The sequence below is a fragment of the Hemicordylus capensis genome, chromosome 1 (genome assembly GCF_027244095.1).
Source record: "Hemicordylus capensis ecotype Gifberg chromosome 1, rHemCap1.1.pri, whole genome shotgun sequence".
NCBI classification, from domain to species: domain Eukaryota; kingdom Metazoa; phylum Chordata; class Lepidosauria; order Squamata; family Cordylidae; genus Hemicordylus; species Hemicordylus capensis.
In genome coordinates, this window is record NC_069657.1 from 214,306,449 (window position 1) to 214,327,452 (window position 21,004).

General features: G+C 45.1%; 1 long non-coding RNA gene across 1 annotated transcript; it reads right to left on the bottom strand.

Moving 5' to 3' along the window:
- Nucleotides 1-531: 531 nt before the first annotated feature.
- Nucleotides 532-6,012, bottom strand: LOC128341114 (uncharacterized). The gene is made up of 2 exons (XR_008314215.1): nucleotides 5,890-6,012; nucleotides 532-2,700 (listed from the first exon to the last, which is right to left on the bottom strand). It is a non-coding gene; the product is annotated as an uncharacterized LOC128341114 (long non-coding RNA).
- Nucleotides 6,013-21,004: the final 14,992 nt, after the last annotated feature.

Sequence of the window (21,004 nt, forward strand, 5' to 3'; positions counted from 1 at the left end):
TAGTCATGTCAGCGGCTGATCCGGTCACCCAGGGCTGCAGGCTTGATCATTTGAGGGGAGGACTAAGCCCTCTCTCCCTGCAGAGCCTGGTAAGGTGCTTCACACTAATCGTGTGAAGTGCCTCAGTATGTGAATAATGCTAGAGTTGTTGCTTAATGTATACAGTTTTTGTACCACCATTATTGTGCCATAATGCTGTGAAAAGTTGAAGGAAAGAGAAGAAGAGGACAACCAGCAGCAAGGTGGATGGACTCGATTACAACAGCAATGAATGCATACTGAGAACCCTTAAAGGCCACGTTGAAGACAGATCATCCTGGAGAAATTCTATCTATGTGGTCGCTAAGAGTCGACACTGACTGGATGATACTTAATTTAAAAAATAACACTCCTGTACCCCAGCAGAGTAGAGGGGAACTCAAACTAACAAGCTAGGGTCTTGGCATATCACTAAAAAAGAGCTGCAGACTTTAATCAGTTTAACCAAGATTAATCAAATAAGCTTTCAGTTGATTAACTCGCATGAGTCAATTTGAATAAGTGAGGGATACTTTTTTAATTGTTTGAACTGTGAGTAAATACACAGGTTTGTTTCTTGACATTGTTTTGATATGTTAGTTTAATATGTAAAGAAGTCTTTCATTCTAACAGTGAAGGTTAGTCTTTGTATATTGAATTCCAAGTTATCGAACAACTCTTATCTTAAAAAGACATTATACAAGGTTGACATTATGCAAAAGTATTTAAATATAATAATTCATTAACTGATTGGATAACAAAGAAGAGGAATTATCAACAAGATTTTTTAATCAGTCAGCAAATAAAAAAGGTTATAAATTAAATCTCCCATATGATCTCAGCACACACTGGCATATGCAAAATCTAAATAACTTCTGTTACGGTTCCCTTGATCCTGGCTTTTTTGTTTTGTTTTACTAAACAAACCTCAAGCGGCTCACCTTTTACACAGTTCACCTTTTCACTCCATCAGCTTTCCTCCCATCTTTTTCTCCTCTGGCTTCCTGTCATTATTCAGTTCAGCTTGAGAAGTCAAATGTATCCAAGGGATGACATATTGGCATATCTTTTTTGTTTTTCCTTCAGCACAACAATCACAATGAAATGCAAGAAGAATACACCATAGAACTATTGCAAATCTGCATTTCCAGGTAAGCATCTTTCCCCACTTAGAAGCTAGAGCCAATGAACATTTTCAATTAGGTGTAACTGAAACATTTCACATTTGAAATGTACATACAAATGGAAATCAGCTTTACCCAGAGTTTGTTCTTGTTCTCTTGACTTTAAAGGTGGATTCTATAAGTCACAGCTTTATTGTTCACAAAACAGCAGTAAAAATTATACTCTCATACAGGCGAAGTGTCACATTTTTACTTGTTTTCTAAAAAACTTTAATGGATGCTGAGGAGAGGATGCCAGCTGGGAGAACATTTGAACTGGAAGAGGTTTGAATCATCAGATATTTTTGCGCGCGCACACACACACACACACCACCAATTGTGGTAAAGACTCAGCATAGCTACATTTTATAAGCACTATTTCACCATATGGTTAGACATGGGGGTCATTTTTGCTGATCTCCCCTTCCCCAGAACACTCTGAGCAAATTGGAAGCATGTCCTTGAGGGTTCTGTAGCCTTCAGGGACATGTTTCCAGATTGCTCAAAGTCAGAGTGCTTCTAGTGAAAATCACCCCTCCCCATACATGAAACACCAACCAAAATTCCAAAGCATGGATGCTACTTATGTGGCAAGGCATCCTTTTGCTGCATGGATGCAGTATTAGGACATTGACTAGATACTGATTGTTCTTTATCTTAAGACAGTCCTTATTTGGAACTGAAAGCCAATACAACTTTATTCAGCTGAGATGCATAAAGATAATTAAGAATTCAGAAGGCAGATTCTATAAAGACAAGTGGAAGACCTGGGTGTATCTCACCTAGAAAAAAGAAATGTTAGTGGCCTTCTTGGCCTGTCTTGAAAACTCTCTCCAGGGAGGCTCAGCTGTCAAAACCTTTTGGCACCAAAAGAAAATCTTTTTGTTTTCTCAGGCTTTTTATAACATCAGTTGAATCCACTTTATAGCATGCTTCTTAGATGCTTTTATTACTGGTCCCTGTTTTTTCACAATTCAATGTTTTTCATGTTTTCTCCTGTTGATTTGCTTTTAATCAACCTAAGTCACTCTGAGAATTTTCTTTTTAAAATTGAAGGGCAGAATACATTTAAAAAAAAAAAGATATTAAAAGACTCAGAGAGAAAAGGATAACAATGGTTCATCCTGCCCACTGAGGTCAGGTGGTGCTTATCACTTATATTGAAGTTCTTTCTCCATCTTTTTTTGTAGCATACATGAACATTTTTCAATTAAAAAAAATACTAGAGGGGAAAAAGTTTCTAACTGAAAGAGAACTTCAGCAGTAGTAGAATGGCATGTTGCCTTAATGTCCTGCTTGTGGGAATCCCAGAAGCATCTGGCTGGCTGGTCACAGTTGGACACAGAATGATGAACTACATCCACCTTTTGGTTTAACCCAGCAGGGCTGTATGTATGTTCTTAAGGCTGTTGATCTGCTTTCCTTGGACATTTCCATATTTGAGCAGATATTTATTGGGAATACTGTCTTCTTGGGGTAGGATATTAGACTAGATGATCCACTAGGTAACTTAGACTCTCTGAAAAAAAGAAAGGATCATGGATTTGACCATATGTCTCAGCAATTTTCCAGAAAAAGATCCACCCCCACCCAACCATTCTATTCTTTATACATTGTCATAATGTGCACAGTTTCCAGAAACAGGGAAGTAGATAATTCTCACTTGGAGTTTCAGCAAGATAGGCTCTGTGGTAACACCGCACTCCTTACTTTTCAGCAAATAGTTTTGAGGGTGATTTTAGGATTCTGGGGACCAACTGAACCTCATTCAGCCCAATCTTTTATCCTGAGATACTTAGTACAAAAGCACATCCTGGACTGTGAATAGCAGGGGTAGGGAAATACAATAACATCACAATGACATCTGGACAAATTGGACTAGATGTTAAGGAGAGGCGAGAGATGAGCTAACATGGAGATACATTCTTTGCAACATGTTTTATAGATGTCAGTTATTACCTCCTCATATCAGCAGAGGCGTAACTAGTGAAAACGGCGCCCGGGGCAAGCACTGAAATGTCGCCCCCCCCACCGTGCCCCCCGCCCCCCCAACATACTACATTATACTTAGGTTTTTCCTCACAAGCGCCCGCCGCCGCTGCCAAGCCAGGCCACTGACTGGCCGCCAGGTGCCAGCAAAGCAATGCGGGGGGGGCGCAGGTGGCGTGTAAGGGACCGCTCGTGGGGAAGGGGGCACCGACGCGCTCCCTTGACTGCTGCAGCACTGCTGCACCGAGCAGGAAACATTTGTATTAACAATTTTTAAAAAAAAAATTGGTCATGACGGCGCCCCCCACGTGACCAGAAAAGATGGCGCCCGGGGCACATGCCCCCCCCTGCCCCCCCTATAGTTACGCCTCTGCATATCAGCTGCATTAGTGTTCTTGAAGTCAGGTACCTTAGATTCTTAATTATGTTGAAAACTTGCATTTATGCTATACAAATTATTGTAACTGTGCTAACATTTCTTTTATCTCATGTATGTAATGCCTATGGGGTAATTTCAGTATTACCATGGCCAAGGAATAAAGCAAAAATGTTTGCTTCGTATACAGATGGATAGGCTTATTTCAGCCTATTCCACCATATCTGAATCGTATTAATTTGTTTTCATTATTTTGATCATTGGAGGATAAAAGATCCAGAGATGATCTTGATCTACCTGTTCTAGATGGGGTCACACTTCCCCAAAAAGGAACAGGTTCACAGTCTGGGAGTGCTTTTGGATTCACACCTCTCCTTGATTTCTCAGGTTGAGCGGGGGCCGGAGGTGCTTTCTATCAGTTTCGATTGATACGCCAGCTGCGCCCATTTCCCGAGATCAATGACCTCAAAACAGTGGTACATTTGTTGGTAATCTCCAGACTGGACTTCTGTAATGCGCTCTACGTGGGGCTGCCTTTGTACTTAGTCCAGAAACTCCAGTTGGTTCAGAATGCAGCAGCCAGGCTGGTCTCTGGATCATCTCGGAGAGACCACATTACTCCTCTGCTGATGGAGCTTCACTGGCTGCCAATAGGTTTCTGGGCAAAATACAAAGTGCTAGTTGTAACTTATAAAGCCTTAAACGGCTTAGGCCCTGGGTATTTAAGAGAGCATCTTCTTCACTATGATCCACACCGCCCATTGAGGTCATCTGAGGAAGTTCGTCTCCAGTTACCACCAACTCGTCTGGTGGCTACACAGAGACAGGCCTTCTCGGTTGCTGCCCTGAGATTGTGGAATATGCTCCCTACTGAGATATGATCCTGCCCATCTCTGGCAATTTAAAAAAACAACAACACCTGAAATCCCATCTTTTCACCCAAGCTTTCCCAGATTTTTAAAATGGTCTGTTTTTAATTTTAAGGCTGTTTTTACATTGTTGCATTGTTTTAACTTTTATATGTGTTTTAACTGTTTTTATGATAACCGCCCAGAGACAAACGTTTGAGCAGTATAGAAGTTTAATAGATAGATCGATAAATAGATGGATAGATTAAAGCATAAAGTTCTACACACATGTTCACATTGATAAAAATTGTTATTATTTTTTCCTTGTTAACATACTTCTTGTTCAGATTTCTTGCAGGCCTGCTTCTGTTGAATGGTCTTTCCTTCTGAAGCTCAGTGTCTTACACACACACACACACCCCAAAACAATTTCAAATGAATCATACATTTATTTATTTATTTAAACAATTTTCTATGCCACCCCGAACTCACGTCTCCCAGCAATTTACATTAAAAATACAATTAAAGCAAAATTAAAACATTAAAACAATTAAAAATCTAAAATATGTTAAATGCGTTAACTATTAAAACTGTAAATCTAATTAAAAGCCTGTGTGAACAGATGTGTCTTGACTGACCTTTTAAAAGTTGTCAGAGATGGGAAGACTCTTATTTCAACAGAAAGTACATTCCAAAGCCTCGGGGCAGCAACGGGGAAGGCCTGTCCCTGAGTAGCCACCAGATGAGCAGGTGGCAATTAGAGACGAACCTCTCTGGATGATCTCAATGGGTGACGAGGCTCATAATGAAGAAGACATTCTCTTAAATACCCAGGGCCTAAGCCATTTAGGGCTTTATAGGTTATAACCAGCATTTTGTATTTTGCCTGAAAACATTTTGGCAGCCAGTATAGTTCTTTTGATACAGGAGTAATATGGTCTCTCTGAGGTGACCCAGAGACCACCATGGTTCTCGCATTCTGGAACAATTGCAGTTTCTGGATTACATACAAAGGCAGCCCCACATAGAGCGCATTACAGTAGTCAAGTGTGGAGGTTACCAGCAGATGTACCACAGTTCTGAGGCCATGTATCTCAAGAAACGGATGCAGCTGGCATATCAGCCAAAGCTGATAGAGAGCATCAATGATCACTGCTCAACCTGGGACAGCAGGGACAGGTTTGGAACCAGAAGCACCCCCAGACTGTGCACCTGTTCCTTCTGGGAAAGTGTGACCCCATCCAGAACTAGCAGATCAAAACAGTCTCCCGAATTCCAACCCTGCACAATAGGTACCTCCATCTTGTCTGGATTCAGGCTCAATTTGTTATCCCTCATCCAGCCTGATCATCAACAAACACAAATAAAATAGTCTGGGAATCAAATGTCCTGGATTTTCTTGGCAAATAAAATCAATGCTGACAAAGGCATTAATATCCAAATAAACGTGTATAAAAACCAATGCATATGATGGCATTGGTTCCTTTAATGTCACCTCTTCCATGTAATAATTTTGTCACTCCATGATCTCCACTGCTGGCAATGACTATTCAGCACTCTGATCCCAAATATGTTAACCAGCACATTTGTCAGCTGCTCCAGAGTAAAATCATTGTTAATATCTATATATATAATTCTCCCGTGTGCTCCTTGGAATGTGCGTCCCAGCACCCAGCTGATTGGCTGGGCGGTGGACGGGCCTGATTGGCTGAGGTGCACCCAGGAGGATTGGTCGTCATGGGAGCAGCAGGCCTGGCTGCAGAGGCCAGAGGTAGTGGCGAGCCCAGCCCAGCCGCGGAGGCAAGGCCCGGAGGGGGGGAGAGAAATGGGGGGGGCAGAAGTGGCGGTGGGGAGGAGAGGCGGCTGGGCCTGGAAGTGGAGACTGGGGCAGAAGGTGGGGGGGAGAGGTAACCACTGGCTCCAAAGAGGACACAGATGCTCTGTGCGGGGTTGGCTTGTTCTAGCTTAATGTTGTATAGTGTTGCTTAACACTAGAAGGCTATGAACACAAGCAGCCAAACACAGGATAGGGCAGCCCAGCCTGGGTTTGGCTCCCCATGTGCACCACCAGGAGCGAGCCTAATGCCGGCACTGCTCTCACTGGGGCCATGTGTATGCTTGCTGCATGTAGCATGAGCATACACAGAGACGGGTGCCTAGAGGTCTGTCTCATGGGGGTATCCCCCAATGCACCATGCTCATCATATGTTGCATTGTTGGATATCCAGAGGCTGGAATGCATCGTCCTGGCCTCCAGAGATCTGCATTGATTGGAGGAGCAAGGATCATCTGGTAGTGCTCCCAGCAGCATTTCCTTGGTCATCTAGGGGGAAGGTGACTTGGACCCTGCCTCCCCTCTCCCGCCTGCCTGCGTGTGTGAATAGCCTTTAGCTGTATCTGTTGTGATATGATACTAGCAGCAAGAATACTAAAGTGCATTATTGAAATGCACTTGTTTCAATTTTTTTGTTTGTCATTTTTAAAAAAATCATGGCTCTTCATGCAGGCTCTGGTCAAATTGCTGTGTAGTGTGTGCACATGCACATGCGCGTGCATACACAAGCATGCACAAACACATAAAAACACATGCTACACACACACACACACACACACAATTAATTCAGGAGGTATTTGCAAAATCTCGATGCCACCCCTTATCTTTTTCTCCTTACAAAAATTGTGATGGGTTTTTGATACCAGATGTTCTTCTGATCCACAGGCCAAAATGTTTAAAATTCCATTTGACAGGTCTTCAGGATTATTATTCATTATGCTCTGTCAAAGCTGTTTAATCATGTGTAGGGCCTACAAAGGATTGCTTCCCCTTTCTCTTTTTAACAAACGTGCTTTTGAAGGTAAGCTTGCATAGCAAATAACTTATCTGATAGAAATAATTACAGACAGAAAAGGGGGAAAAATCTAATCTAATCTGTTGGGAATTAGCTCTTGCTTTCATTGTCCTGCAGCACCATTTTATCAGAAAGAGTTTTGAATAATTAAAGGTCTGCTAATATGATTGCAATATCTTCTGATGTTCCCTACAATGGCTCTAGGTTGCCCAGATAGGTAGTTTTATTCAAGGCTCAGAAGGAGAAAATGTAATGAACTCAGACAGTGACAGCAGTAATACGGAATAGTTATTAATTCAATTGAAAAACATTGAGGTCATTCACACAATCAAAAACTGTGTCCTGCCCAGGTTTGGGGGCTGTGTGTGCTCCCAATTTTTGGCTGTGTGGGTGCGAACAATTAGGTAGGAGGAAGGGGGAGTGACTGTGTGGAATCAAGGTAGGAGGAAAAACTACGCAGGTTATCCTCCTACCTTGCTTCCACTCAATCACTTCTACCCGGGTTTTCTTCCTATTTTGCTTCCACACAACCAAAAATTGGAAGCACACCCAGCTCCCAAACTCAGGTAGAACACAGTTTTTTTTTTTGTTTTTTTTTGTGAATAACCTCTTTGTTTAGCACTTGGCTGTGTATTAGTCTGTCCTTTTTTCTTTCTTTCTTTTAACTTTTTTCACTGCCTTTTTGGCAGTAGTGGTGCCAAAGAGGCAGTGTCTGCATCCACATGTAATGTGCAACTGTGTGTCCAATGGACCCACAGTTCCACTCCCCCTTCCCCCACTCTCCCATCCCAATTCAGATATCATGGAGAGCTCCCTCACTTCAGTCAGTGAGACTTCAGAGCGGAGAAGGAACTGGTTGCCGGGACTTCTTTCTTGACTGAAGGACAGACCCAGCAGTCAATAGCAGCCAGAGTGAGGGAGGAGCTTCCTCCCTCAAACTCTGGTTGCAGCGCCACGTTCAGATGCAATGCTGGCACTGCTAAACGGAACATCCAGGAGGTGAATTTCACTACAAACTGAAGGTACAAATCAGACTCTGGGAAGGGAAACCACAGGTCCATTTTTTGTCTTAACTGTAGTTCTCCACATTTGGATGTACACAAATGGAAACCGGAGACCCCTACACCTCTGGTTTCAAGTTATGTGAGAATGCGGCCATAGGCTCCTGCCAGTTTCCATGAATGTTCACCCAGAATTCTCCTTAAATGATGTCATCATGAAATTGCATCACTTTGAGGGATCTTATTTATCATAGTAGTAGAGAGAACAAGAAGCACCTGCAAACCACTTGCGGTATAAAAATTGAATTAACAACAACAACAACAACAACAACAACAACAACTCTTTTTGTGAAATTTGGTGACCAGGAACTCTCTTAAAATATGAAATTTGTTTTTCATGTTTGCATTCTCTCAGTCTATCATACAACTTTCTTCACTCCTTAAAAATACAATGTTCAGAATTTTGAAATCCTGTACTTTCCATCATCCCAATCTAGAGAATCTATCACAATCTTCAAAAAGTTAGAATGAAAAGTAATGCTCATCTGCAAAATGGTTAGTGAGCCACAAGTATGAATCTCCCCATGGGATTCTTCTGACACCGTTGTGTATTTGTACCTTTTCCTCCCATTCCCCCATGGAGTGTATCACTTTGTTCCCTCTTCTTTGCCGGATCCAACCTGGACGGTGAGTCTGTTTTATTATTATTTTTAAACTTAGAAGCCCAAAACTGGCTCTGAGCTGGCTGGTGGGGGGGGGGGCGGTTTGGCTCGAGGTCAAACCAAACTGGATCTGGTTCGATGGCAAACCAGTTTGACCTCAAGCTGGTTCGCACATCCCTACTGGTGCTGTGATTTTACTGCTGCCAGTGAAAGGTTTTAGATGTCATTGCTTTGGACTTATCTGTGATAGTTTTATATATTCAGTGATTTTGGATACATTCTGATAACCACATTGAATATTGTACTATAAATCAACAGGTAGGATAGAAATAAAAGTAACAAAATGACCCTGAACTGCTGCATTGCATTGGGATTGCTTTATACAGAAGCTGCTCTAATAGGTCATTGCACTGGTCACCCAGTCAAGCTGCTTCCTTTTCTGTTCAGATCTCTGCTGCCTCTACTTTCCCTCTGCATACTGTTGCTATGATATCTATTTCCCTTTTTAAAAAAAATGCAGTATTCTTTTGCAAATGAGTGATGTTGATCACAAAAGCCCTAAAAAACCCCCATCTTCCTCTTTTCCCAGCAAGATGAGGTGAGATGCTTTCTTACCTCCCCCACCAACCTCCTCTCTCTTCTGTGGAGAAGTGAATCATGCAGTGGAGCCAGGAAGGAGAACACATTGTAAATGTGGGCCTATGCCCATGGCTGTTTTCTGATATAGAGGTCATTCACACAATCAAAAACTGTGTTCTACCTGGGTTTGGGAGCTTTGGGAGCTCCCAATTTTTGGTTGTGTGGAAGCAAGGTAAAAGGAAAAGCTGGGTAGAAGTGAGTGTGTGGAAGCAAAGTAGGAGGTAAAGCTACCCAGGTCTTCATCCTGCCTTGTTGGATGAAAACAAAACTGAAAATTGGGAGCACAGAGTAGGGGTGTGCAATTCGGTGTTTTTGGTGTTTTGGTTCAGACTCAAACTGAAACACCCCTGTTCTGTTCTGTGCCCAAATTTTCCTCACCCGAATCACCCCCGATTCGGTTCAGATTCGGATTTACCCGAATCCGAATCCAAATCGATTCAGGTAAGAAAAACGGGACCTGGGGCCAAAAGAGTGGGGTGGGGTGGTAGTGGAGGTGGAGGCTACCACAAATTTAGTGGTAGTGGAGGTGGAGGCTACCACCCAAATTTCAGGGGGATTGGGCAAAGGGCTGATTTTTGGTGATTTTTTGAAGTTTTAGTGTCTTTGGGGCAGATCGGGGGCAGAAAGTGGGATCTGGGCCAAAAGAGTGGGGTGGGGTGGTAGTGCCTAATAGGTGGAGGCTACCACCCCAATTGCAGAGTGATTGGGCAGAGGGCTGATTTTTGGTGAATTTCTGAAGTTTACACGTTTTTAAGGTTTCCCCCCATTAGGTAGAATGGGGGGTGTATCGCTTCACGTCGGGGGGAAAGGGGTGGCCTAGAGCGGTGTGGGGTTGGTGGTAGTGCCGGGTAGGGGCAAGGAAGCTACCTGAATTTTTTCAAAGGATTTGGGCAGAGGGCTGATTTTTGGTTAATTGTTGAAGTTCATGTCTTTAAGGTTTAGATTCTACTAGTGGGCCCGGGAACAGAGCATCTGTGCCTCAAGCAGGCCCACCACCGCCGCTTCTGGCCTCCCCGCGGCCGGGCTGGGCCCGCCGCCACCTCTGGCCTCCCCGTGGCCAGGCTGGGCCCGCCGCCACCGCCTCTGGCCTCCCTGTGGCCGGGCCGGGCCCGCCACCGCCTTTGGCCTCCCCACGGCCGAGCCGGCCCGCCGCTGCCACCTGGCCCACTGCCTTGCCTCCACAGCCGGGCCTCCACGGCCAGTCCAGGCCCGCCAGCCACCGGCTCGGCTCCACCCAGGCCCGCCGCCACCTCACCCGGCCGGGCCCACCGCTTCGGCTCCGCGGCCACCATGGCCACCCACACTCCTGGTCCGCTGGTTCTCCTGGGTGTGCAGCCAGGACCAATCAGGCGCCCCCGCAGCCCAGCCAATCAGCTGGGCTGCCGGGACGCATTTCTCCTGGGCACACCCAGGAGAAATATATATATATAGATGATAGCAAATTAGAGTGGATTCATGGTGTGTCATTGAAAATCTCATTTGCTATCATAGAATCCACACTCAGAATACCTCAGAAACAACAGAACCCTGTACGCCATGGGTTAGAAACCCATGGGGGTGGTTGGCACCCTATGTGCACTACACCACCACTCGCTCTGGGCCACCCCAGCACCCCCCAAGTTTACTTATGGGGCTGCTGAAAGCTCCATTATAACTTATTATGAGGAAAAACCTTAAAGACGCGTAAACTTCAACAATTAACCAAACATCAGCCCTCTGCCCAAATCCTTTGAAAAAATTCAGGTAGCTTCCTTGCCCCTACCTGGCACTACCACCAACCGCACACCACTCTAGGCCACCCCTTTCCCCCCGAAGTGAAGCGATACACCCTCCATTATACTTAATGGGGGGAAACCTTAAAGACGTGTAAACTTCAGAAATTCAGCAAAAATCAGCCCTCTGCCCAATCCCTCTGAAATTGGGGTGATAACCTCTACCCATTAGGCACTACCACCCCACCCCACTCTTTTGGCCCAGATCCCACGTTATGCCCCCTTTCTGCCCCAAAGACACTAAAACCTCAGAAATTCACCAAAAATCAGCCCTTTGCCCAATCCCTCTGCAATTGGGGTGATAACCTCTACCCATTAGGCACTACCACCCCACCCCACTCTTTTGGCCCCAGGACCTTTTCAATTAAAGTAAAAGGAAAGCAATTTCTGCATTGAAATCAATGGAGGCAAAAAGGCGGGAAATTCAAAGAGACATCAAACTGAAAACGGAGGGGGAAGAAGAAGACAAGGCTGGCACTTTTATAGGGCACAAAAAGGAGACCCAAAACACCCAAAAAATTCGGACCCAAAACAGGGGTGATTCGTTTCAGGTCCGAAAATTATCGGGTCTCATCATGGGTGATTCGGTTTGGCTCCGAATCACCCAAAATTGGTCGTTTCGGGCACAGATCGTTCTGTGCCCAAAACGTTTTGCACATCCCTAGCACAGAGAGCTCCCAAACCTTGGTAGAACACAGTTTTTGATTGTGTGAATGGCCTCCTCATGCCCATGCCTTGGGTGACCTCCTCACCTTGAATCATGGAAGGACTGCAATTACAAAAGCAATCCAACAACAGAGAGGATAACCAGCAAAACAATCTATCCTAATATCTTTTTTTTGTTGTTTTGCCTGCAAGACCAAACCATATACAGCAACAGATACCATAATACAATACAGAATAAGGAAATACATGTACATGTGATCTGATTCACATCTACATGTCATTGCTTATTCTGTCTCCCACATATTCTGGGCAGCATCCAGACTAAATAACTCCTGAGTAGTCTTACTGAAATTATGTAATCCTATAGAGTAACTCCTGAGTTGTACTGTTGAGTAAGTGTCTGGATGTTGCTTCCTATTCCATGAAGGGTACCCTCTCAGGCCCAAATAACTCAACCATAGTTCCAAAAATTGAATGTGGAAAAGGAAAAGCATTTATACAGCAGCCTTACCATGTAAAAATGAACAGATTCACAGAACAGACACTGCATTTAAGGGACTCTGAGTCACATTTAATTCCTATCAAAATCAGCAGGACATGTTAGAGATAAGTGCAACCAATTTTCTCTGGACCGGTTCCATTGAATTCAGCATTAAAACCTGAGGGATGTTGAATCTCTAATAAGTTATCTCTTATATAGCTTCTGGGAATATTTGGCTTGGTTGGTGGGTTGATGAGCTGTTCAGATAATGGTGAAGGAGTGAAGCATAAGAATCACATGTAGATCATCATACTTCACACATGCCTGTTTACTGTGTGTATGTATGAAATAAGATTAATGGGTGGTCATCATATGTAACGATCCACAATTATTACCATGCAATGTTCAAATGTTCTAAATAAAAAATAGCTCAAATTTGTATAAGCGGTATCTTCCTTCTGTTGTGTGCTATGTTCCGTAAAATGAGTTATGACTAAACAAGTTGTTTTACCTAACCCTTTTCTATTCCCTCAGCAAAAATCTGTAAAGGGCATGCAAAACAAGACTTGGAAAAAACCAACCTGTCAAGGTCAGATTTTTATCCAAATCTTGAAAAAATGCTCCGGAACTGAGAAAGGAGAGAGGGAGGGAGGGAGGGAGGGAGAGAGTGTGTGCATGAATGAATTTGGGGGTCCTGAGAACACATGTTCAGAAAACAAACACCAGCTGCTTATTACTGGAATCCTATTCAAACCCTAACCTAGACCAAGTCTAAGATCTGTTTCAGAAACTCTTCACACATGTGTGCACAACTGGGTTAAGGAAGCCTAGCCCAGTTTTGCACGCATGTGTGTATCGCTGGAATCGGCCCAATTCTGGCAGCAACATGGCAGCAAACCCACCTATGGAGCCTCCCTCTAAAATGAGGTTAGAAGAGCGAGCGCTTTCCTAACCCCATTTTTTCTGATCATCTGCCAGCTGTGGCTGCTGCCAATTGGCAGTGGCCGGTAATTGTCTAGAGGGGCAGTACTTCTCTGCCACAAGTACTGCCAACTGGCCAGGGTTGGCTGGCTCTAGTAACTCAGTAACCTCAGTAATGGCTCAGGAACCCGCTTCTCCTTCTTTCTGGGTCATCTCCAGAGTTAGCGAGGGTGGTAGTTGGCCTCTGGGTTTAGCTGTGAAGTAATGGCGCATTGGGAAGTCATTTGCCTAGGGAGCAAGAGGTTGCTGGTTCAAATCCCCGCTGGTATGTTTCCCAGACTATTGGAAACACCTATATTGGGCAGCAGTGATATAGGAAGATGCTGAAAGGCATCATTTCATACTGCACGGGAGATGGAAATGGTAATCCCCTCCTGTATTCTACCAAAGACAACCAGAGGGCTCTGTGGTCGCCAGGAGTTGACACCAACTTGACGGCACAACTTTACCTTTACCTTACACGGACACAGAGAGAGCCCTCTATTGGCACTGTCAAGTACTCTTTCCAATCGCAGTGAAAAAAGGTGAGGTTTTACATTTGCACACACACCACTTTGACAGTTGTGTTAAGGGATTCCCCCCAACAAATTTGGCAACCCTACCTGGCAACCATCATTCATACCTCCATACTGCTGTACTGTGGTCCATGGGGCTTCTCTTGATTATTGTCCAGAGTAAAGTGGCCACCAAAAGTTCCACTTGAAGTACATAGGTGTGTGAAGGATCTCACTCACGCAAAACATTTGAAAAATTGTGAGGAGTCCAAAAGAGGTTTGTTAAGGTCAATGAAATTTCTGAGGAAGGTTTGCTAGTTATTCTAGTCCAGAGGCATACACAATAGTCCATCTCCAGTAGGAAGGGAAGACAGGGGATCAGGGTTATTTCCAGTGACTTTTGTTTTGAGTTGCAATTCAAAGGTGATAGCCTTGATATATATAAAACACTAAATGATTTGTCAGAAAGCCTACTGTGATTTCTATGGTTTATCAAGAGTGCCTTCTTAATAATGTCACTTATGTGTGTCGTGTTCATACAGCTTAGCATATAATTGCTGCTCTGGAACTCCATGCTGTTGGAAATTCAGCCTAACCTGAAGCATTTTTAGAGCATTGTGAGGTCATTCACACATTCAGACACTGGGGCTATTCTGATGATCAGCAAAAATCGGGCTAGCCTCTGCTAGCCCGATTTTTGCTGATTGTCAGAACCACTGGGCTCGCAGCCGAGCTCGGTGGTTCTGGAGCGGCTAACCCGCTCCTCCAACCTGGGCTATCTGTTCATGAGTAGCTGTGGCGTGGCTCTGCGCCATGGCTACTTGTGAGTAGACCCCCGACCAGGAGGCGAAAAGCTGCCTCCCGGCTCTATGGGTCTCCCCAGTATGGGCATAGGGCATACTGGGGTTTCCAGGGGCTGCGCGGCCCCCGAGCTCCCCAGCCCCCACCAGTTCTGTCTCGGAGCCGGCAATCGTGTGGGCGGCCAATCCTGTCGCCCAGGGCTCCCTCCCCACTCGTGAGACCCGGTCCACTGTGTTCTACCCAGATTTGGGAGCTGTGTGTGCTCTCAATTTTTGGTTGTGTGGAAGCAAGATAGGAGGAAAACCTGGGTAGCTTTTCCTCCTACCTTGCTTCTGCACAATCACATCCACCCAGGTTTTTCTCTAACCTTGCTTCTGCACAACCAAAACTTGGGAGCACACAAAGCTCCCAAACCTGAGTAGGACACAGCTTTTGATTGTATGAATGACCTCTGTAAGTGCAGCCTGATAGAGAACTGTTAAAGTGAGACTTAGTAAAAAATATCCATTATGCCTTTAACAGGATACTTTGCATTTGCTATTTAATACTGTTACTCAGCCAAAGCTTTTGCGGGGTAGGTAGTTTATGTGTATGCGGTAGTGTGTGCAGACAATAAATTAAACTATACACAATGATAACAACCACAGTTCTACAGACATCAAGATCACTGTCCCCAGCAGAATCTCATATCTTGGGAATCTCTAGGCCAATTCATTCTAATAGTCAGGTACTGCTGCTTGATTTTTGCTGCAAAACTGGCAGGGGCAGGGATCAGGAAGGCCACAATCCATGGTTGGTGAGCTGTATTTAGCTTGGCATGTCATTAACAGAGCAACCTTAGCCTACAGAATATAGCACAGGTTCCATATCTGTGACCTGAAAATAACCTCTCTAAGTGACCTCATCTTTCAACAATAATGAGATGAAATGCACAGATCTGATAACACACACAACACACCAAGCTAGTTTGGGAGTAAGTGGCTTCTTAATGTGTCTGTGTTCTCCCCCACCCTCACCCCCGGGAACATGGTGCTCTTAAAACTGGCTGGCATTAAGAAACCCTCCTGACTCAAGCAATCATTGAATACAGCTAACATTACGCTGCGGGCAACACTGACTTGAGCTGCTTAATGCCTTACTGTAGGTAAGAAATCAAATCAAGCCACTTAGCCTGCTATATATTTGGAGCTTTTGGGGGCTTGGTTTCAAATCATTGGCTTGTACATTACACAAAGCCCATGAGAAACTCAGTTAATTGTCTCTGTCCATCTTTGTCCTTGTCATATATTTGCTGAAACAACAGCCACTCTCCAGAGCTGGGAAGCAGATGCAGCTTGCAGGCGGAGACAGATAATTTTCCAGTGCATTGGGCTCCTTGAGCTCGTATGTCTCCGTCAGCTAGAAAGCATGCTGTCATTCTGGAAGGAAATGCTTGATTTTGATCGTATGGAAAAGACTGGGTTAACAGTTTAGGGGGCCTCAGCTTGACTGAGCTCCTTGGATGTTCCAGGAGGTCACTCACAGAAAACTGTGTTCTGCCCAGGTTTGGGAGCTGTGTGTGCTCCCAGTTTTCAATTGTGTGGGTGCAAACAATTAGGTAGGAGGAGGGAGAAGTCATTGAGGCTATTCACACAATTGTAGAAAATCGGGCTAGCCTCCGCTAGCCTGATTTTCTACTATCGTGAGAACCACCGGGCTCGGCTGCGAGCCTGGTGGTGCTCGAGCAGGTAACCCGCTCCAGTAGCCTGCCCCTTAAACCGGGTTTGCTGAGCCGGTTTGCTCCACGCCACAGCTACTCATGAGTAGACCCCTGGAGGGAGGATGAAAAGCAGCCTCCTGGCTTGGGGGTCTCTCCAGTATGCCCTGCATGCTCGCGCAGGGCATACTGGAGCTTTCCGGGGCTGCATGGCCCCCAAACTGCCCAGCTCCCACCGGCTCCGTCATGGAGTCAGCAGCCATGTGGGCGGACGATCCAGATGCCCAGGGCTCCCGCCCTGCTCGTCTGCGGGAAGAGCGGGCTTAGCCTGCTCTCCCCGCTTAGCTTCCCAAACCGGGTCTCACTGATTGTGAGACCCGACTCATTGTGTAGAAGCAAGGTAGGAGGGAAAGCTGTCCAGGTTTTCCTCCTATCTTGCTTCCACACAATCACTTTTCCCTCCTCTTATCTAATTATCTGTATGCACACAACTGAAAATTGGGAGCACACACAGCTTCCAAACCTGGGTAGAACAAACCCAGTCCCAAACAGTTTTTGCTTGTGTGAATGACACAAGCTCTTTTTTTGCTTCTACAGCATTGTATGATATCTACCCATTTGCCTTTGTATTTCTCTCTACCATGTGCTCTGGTAAGTTTCATTGTCAAAATAAAAGGACATTAAAGTTCAGGTTCTCAGGTTTTTGCAGCAGCAAAGACATCTTGCACTAGAGACACACAAACCCTAAAAGAAGACACAAACACAATGAGGCGGGTCTCATGATCTGTGATACCCACTTTTCCCCAAACTGTGGGGAGAGTGGGCTAGGCCCGCTCTTCCCACAGACGAGTGTGGAGGGAGCCCTGGGTGGCCGGATCGGCCACCCACACGATTGCCGGCTCCGTGACGGAGCCAGCGGGGCCTGGGGAGCTTTGGGGCCACGCGGCCTCTGGAAGCCCCAGTATGCCCTGTGTGAGCGTGCAGGCCATACTGGGGAGACCCCCGGAGTCAGGAGGTGGCTACTCACAATCCGGAAAACCAGGTTTGCAGAACGCTCGCTCCACAAACATGGTTTGGGGGCAGGGGTTCTTGAGCAGGTTACCCGCTCTAGAACCACCGGGCTCGCAGCCGAGCCCAGTGGTTCTGACAATCTGCAAAAATCGGGCTAGGAGAGCCTAGCCTGATTTTTGCAGTTCGTCAGAATAGCCCCAATGTGGGATGGGGATATGTTAAAGGCCTGGGAGGGGACCCCTCCAAAGGCCTTTAGATGATGATGCTCAACTTGCAGGCAGGAGTGGGGGCTCCAAAGGCCTTTAGGTCCAGGCTCCACAATTTCCTAGGTGCACCTCTGTCTCCATTGTACCTAACCTGCCAGTGTAACCTATTTGGCTTAGTCACCAGCTGGACAGAGTAGAGTATATGAAAAATATTTCTTTACCATATTTCATTTCTGGAAGGCAACAACAACAAAAAACTGATTGGCTCCAAGAGGCACATAGGAAGCCACCAAGTCAGACCATTGGTCCATCTGGCTTAGTATCGTCTGCATTGTATGGCAGTGGCTCTCCAGATTTCGAGACAGGTTTGAGACCTTTCTGAGCCGTACATGGAGATGCTAGGGGTTGGACCTGGAATCCCCTGTGTGTAAAGCCTGGGTTCTGCCACTGAGTTACAGATCCTCACAGGTAATGGGCTAGACGCATCCTGTCAAAAACTTGGTGGGTGGCTGGGTAGGTGGGCCACAGATATGCCTAAAGAGGACCTGTCCATTTGCCTAAAAAGTGCAGGACAGCCCTCAGTCTCAATATACATCCTCCAAGTACTAATGACCAGCATACCACATCTTCCTCCCCTAACACTGTGGGGCAACGCCATCCCCCACTGCTCAGAGCAGGAAGGGAGTGTAATATTCCATAGTTCACATTCATACATAAGCCCTATTCAGATGATATAAGAAGTGAAGATCCTGTATGTGAGAATAGTGTCCCCAAGAGCACTTTCTAAAGCCCTGCCCTTATGCTGATGCACTCAGAAGCCCTGCCTCCTTGCTCTTCATGATTACAGCATTTGTCTGCAGAGGCAAACATTGTACTCACTGTCAGATGCTCCCCATTATCAGGAAGGCTGGGCAGACTAGCAGATTGGGCATTCTGATCATAGGGAGAATCTGATCACAAGTGCAGCATTTGTCTCTGCAGACAAATGCTGTAACTGAGGATAGTGGAGAAATGGGGCTTCTGAGTGCCTGAATGTGGAGGTTCTTCAGAGTATACTCTCAGGGATGCTGTACTTGCATAGAGCATCCTCACTTTTTATAACATCTGAAGGGGGCTGCAACATAATCCCTATTCATGTATTATGCTCAACACAGATATTACATGGAAGTAATAAACTTCCTTCAACAATATACAAACTGTGTATATTGTACGCACCTGCAGTTATTCACATATTATGTTCAATGCATGCACAGTAGTGCACTTCCTATCTTTCCCTGCATTTGAGGGGGTCTTCATCCAGGTTTGCTTTCAAAATGAACACATGGACAGTCATTCACAAAAGCATGGACATGTCTGAAGTGCAAAACAATAGGGCTAGTCTCATGAGCAGCCTAACCCAGGCTAGGGCAGCCCAGCCTGGGTTCAGCTGCTTGTGTGGCACACAGGGATTACTTCTGATCCCGGTGCTTCCACCCTGCCTAACCCATTTTTTAACCCCAGCCTTTAGCCAGGGTTAAGGGCATGAGAGCCAGGTCGTGAGTATGATTAGCTGCACGCAGCCCAAGCATACACAGAGCTGAGTGCCTTGAGCACCCGATTCCTAGGGGAATCCCCCAGTGCGCCGTGCTCATCATGGGGTGCATTGTGGAAATCCTGGAAGCCCAGAAAACAAGTCCCAGACTCCAGTGATCTGTGCTGCATGGAGCAACATTGCCAATAAGCTGGGGAGGAAGTAGATCCATCCCTGCCTCCCTGCCACCCAACCAATGGTCATTTGCACAACCTCAGTGTCTGAACAGGGCTATGGTTTCAGTCAATCAGGATCTTTGCCCATAATCTGATGATTTGGATCACACTTATGTGTGAAGTGGGGGATTAGTATCCAGCCACAGCTAAACTAATTATAAAGAGTTAGGCTAACATATTTTCCCTACACTCAGTGGTCATTTCCCCCCTATGTTCATAGATTATATGAAAAGTCCTAGTTGCAGAATGACTTGAAGATGCTATGTCTCCTTCTCCAGTGCTATCATTCTGACAACTCCCTATCCATAAAGGTGGGGAAGGTCTATCTAAAACCGGTTTGTCATTGACCCTATATCTCGCTGCTTTTCAAAGTGGTGCTCTTCTAGCAATCAGTTAGAAGCAGCAACTTAAAAAGCATCATATTTTTCTAAAACATCTACAGCACTTGCAATCGATGTTATGCATTGTCAAAAGGCTGTACGGCAAGAACTCCATGCCAAAATAAACCCACCATCCATCTTGCGGAGAAGAAATTATATCTTATAGTCCCACTGACATGGTGATTTTTTATCCTGTCTTACCATCCTTCTTGCAAACATCACATAGGTAAAACTGAGCAATGTGATTTCAACATCTACGTTCCAACAGATAAAACTGACCTGTTCTGAAGCATAATGGAAATTTCTTTCTCACTCTGGTGGCGTCATTTCAGATTCAAGTAGATAGTAGGGGGCTAACAGATTTTAGTAGTGAGGCAAAAGTTAGAGCAAGGATCAAAGGTCCTCTAGAGATTAAATGACCCAAAAGCAACATTTTAAGAGCATTTGTTGCAGCTACTTTTTATATCTCATAACATATGTGGGATAAAACTGGCAATGTGATCTACACAAGTCCACCAGTCACCATCTGAATGCAAAGAGAATTGTGCATTTAAAATGCATACCCAATATTTACCTTTTTTTAAAAAAGTCAACTAAAACTATTTATTTGCTTTATAACAAAAGTCACTCATGTACAGTACCAGCGAAAAGGCCAGAAATATGAATAGTCCTGAGTAATAATTGCATGTGTGCTGAACCACTGTTCAGCAGGGCCTTGGAGGGGGGGGGGCAAGGGAGCAATCACCTTGGATCTGATACATGGCAGGGGGGACCCAAAGTATGGTTCAATATTTGAAATGGTCAGATTAATCCTTTTCATTCAAGGCCATGGAAATAGTCAGTTAAAATATAACCCCAAGATCAAGAGTTATTTCAGTATTTGAGGTGATTAAATCGATGCAGGATGCAAGTGTCTGACATACTCTGCAAAGTCACACACAAGGTAGAATGTGACTGTGGTTCAGTTGCACAGGCACAAAAATCGTGCAAATGGAGTCATGCGACATTAAATATATCTACTGTGTTGCATAATGTTGCACAGTATGTCAGCTAGAGAGAAGAAAGTGAGGGGGGCACAAATTCTGCCCCTGGGTCTCTCAGAGTCTTAAAAAGGCCCTATTATTGGGGCAGATATGTTTCCACCCACCACCCTCCAAGGATGACATCCGTATCTTAGCCATCTGATCACTGACCAGATTTCCTTTTGCTCCCATGTCAGTACATT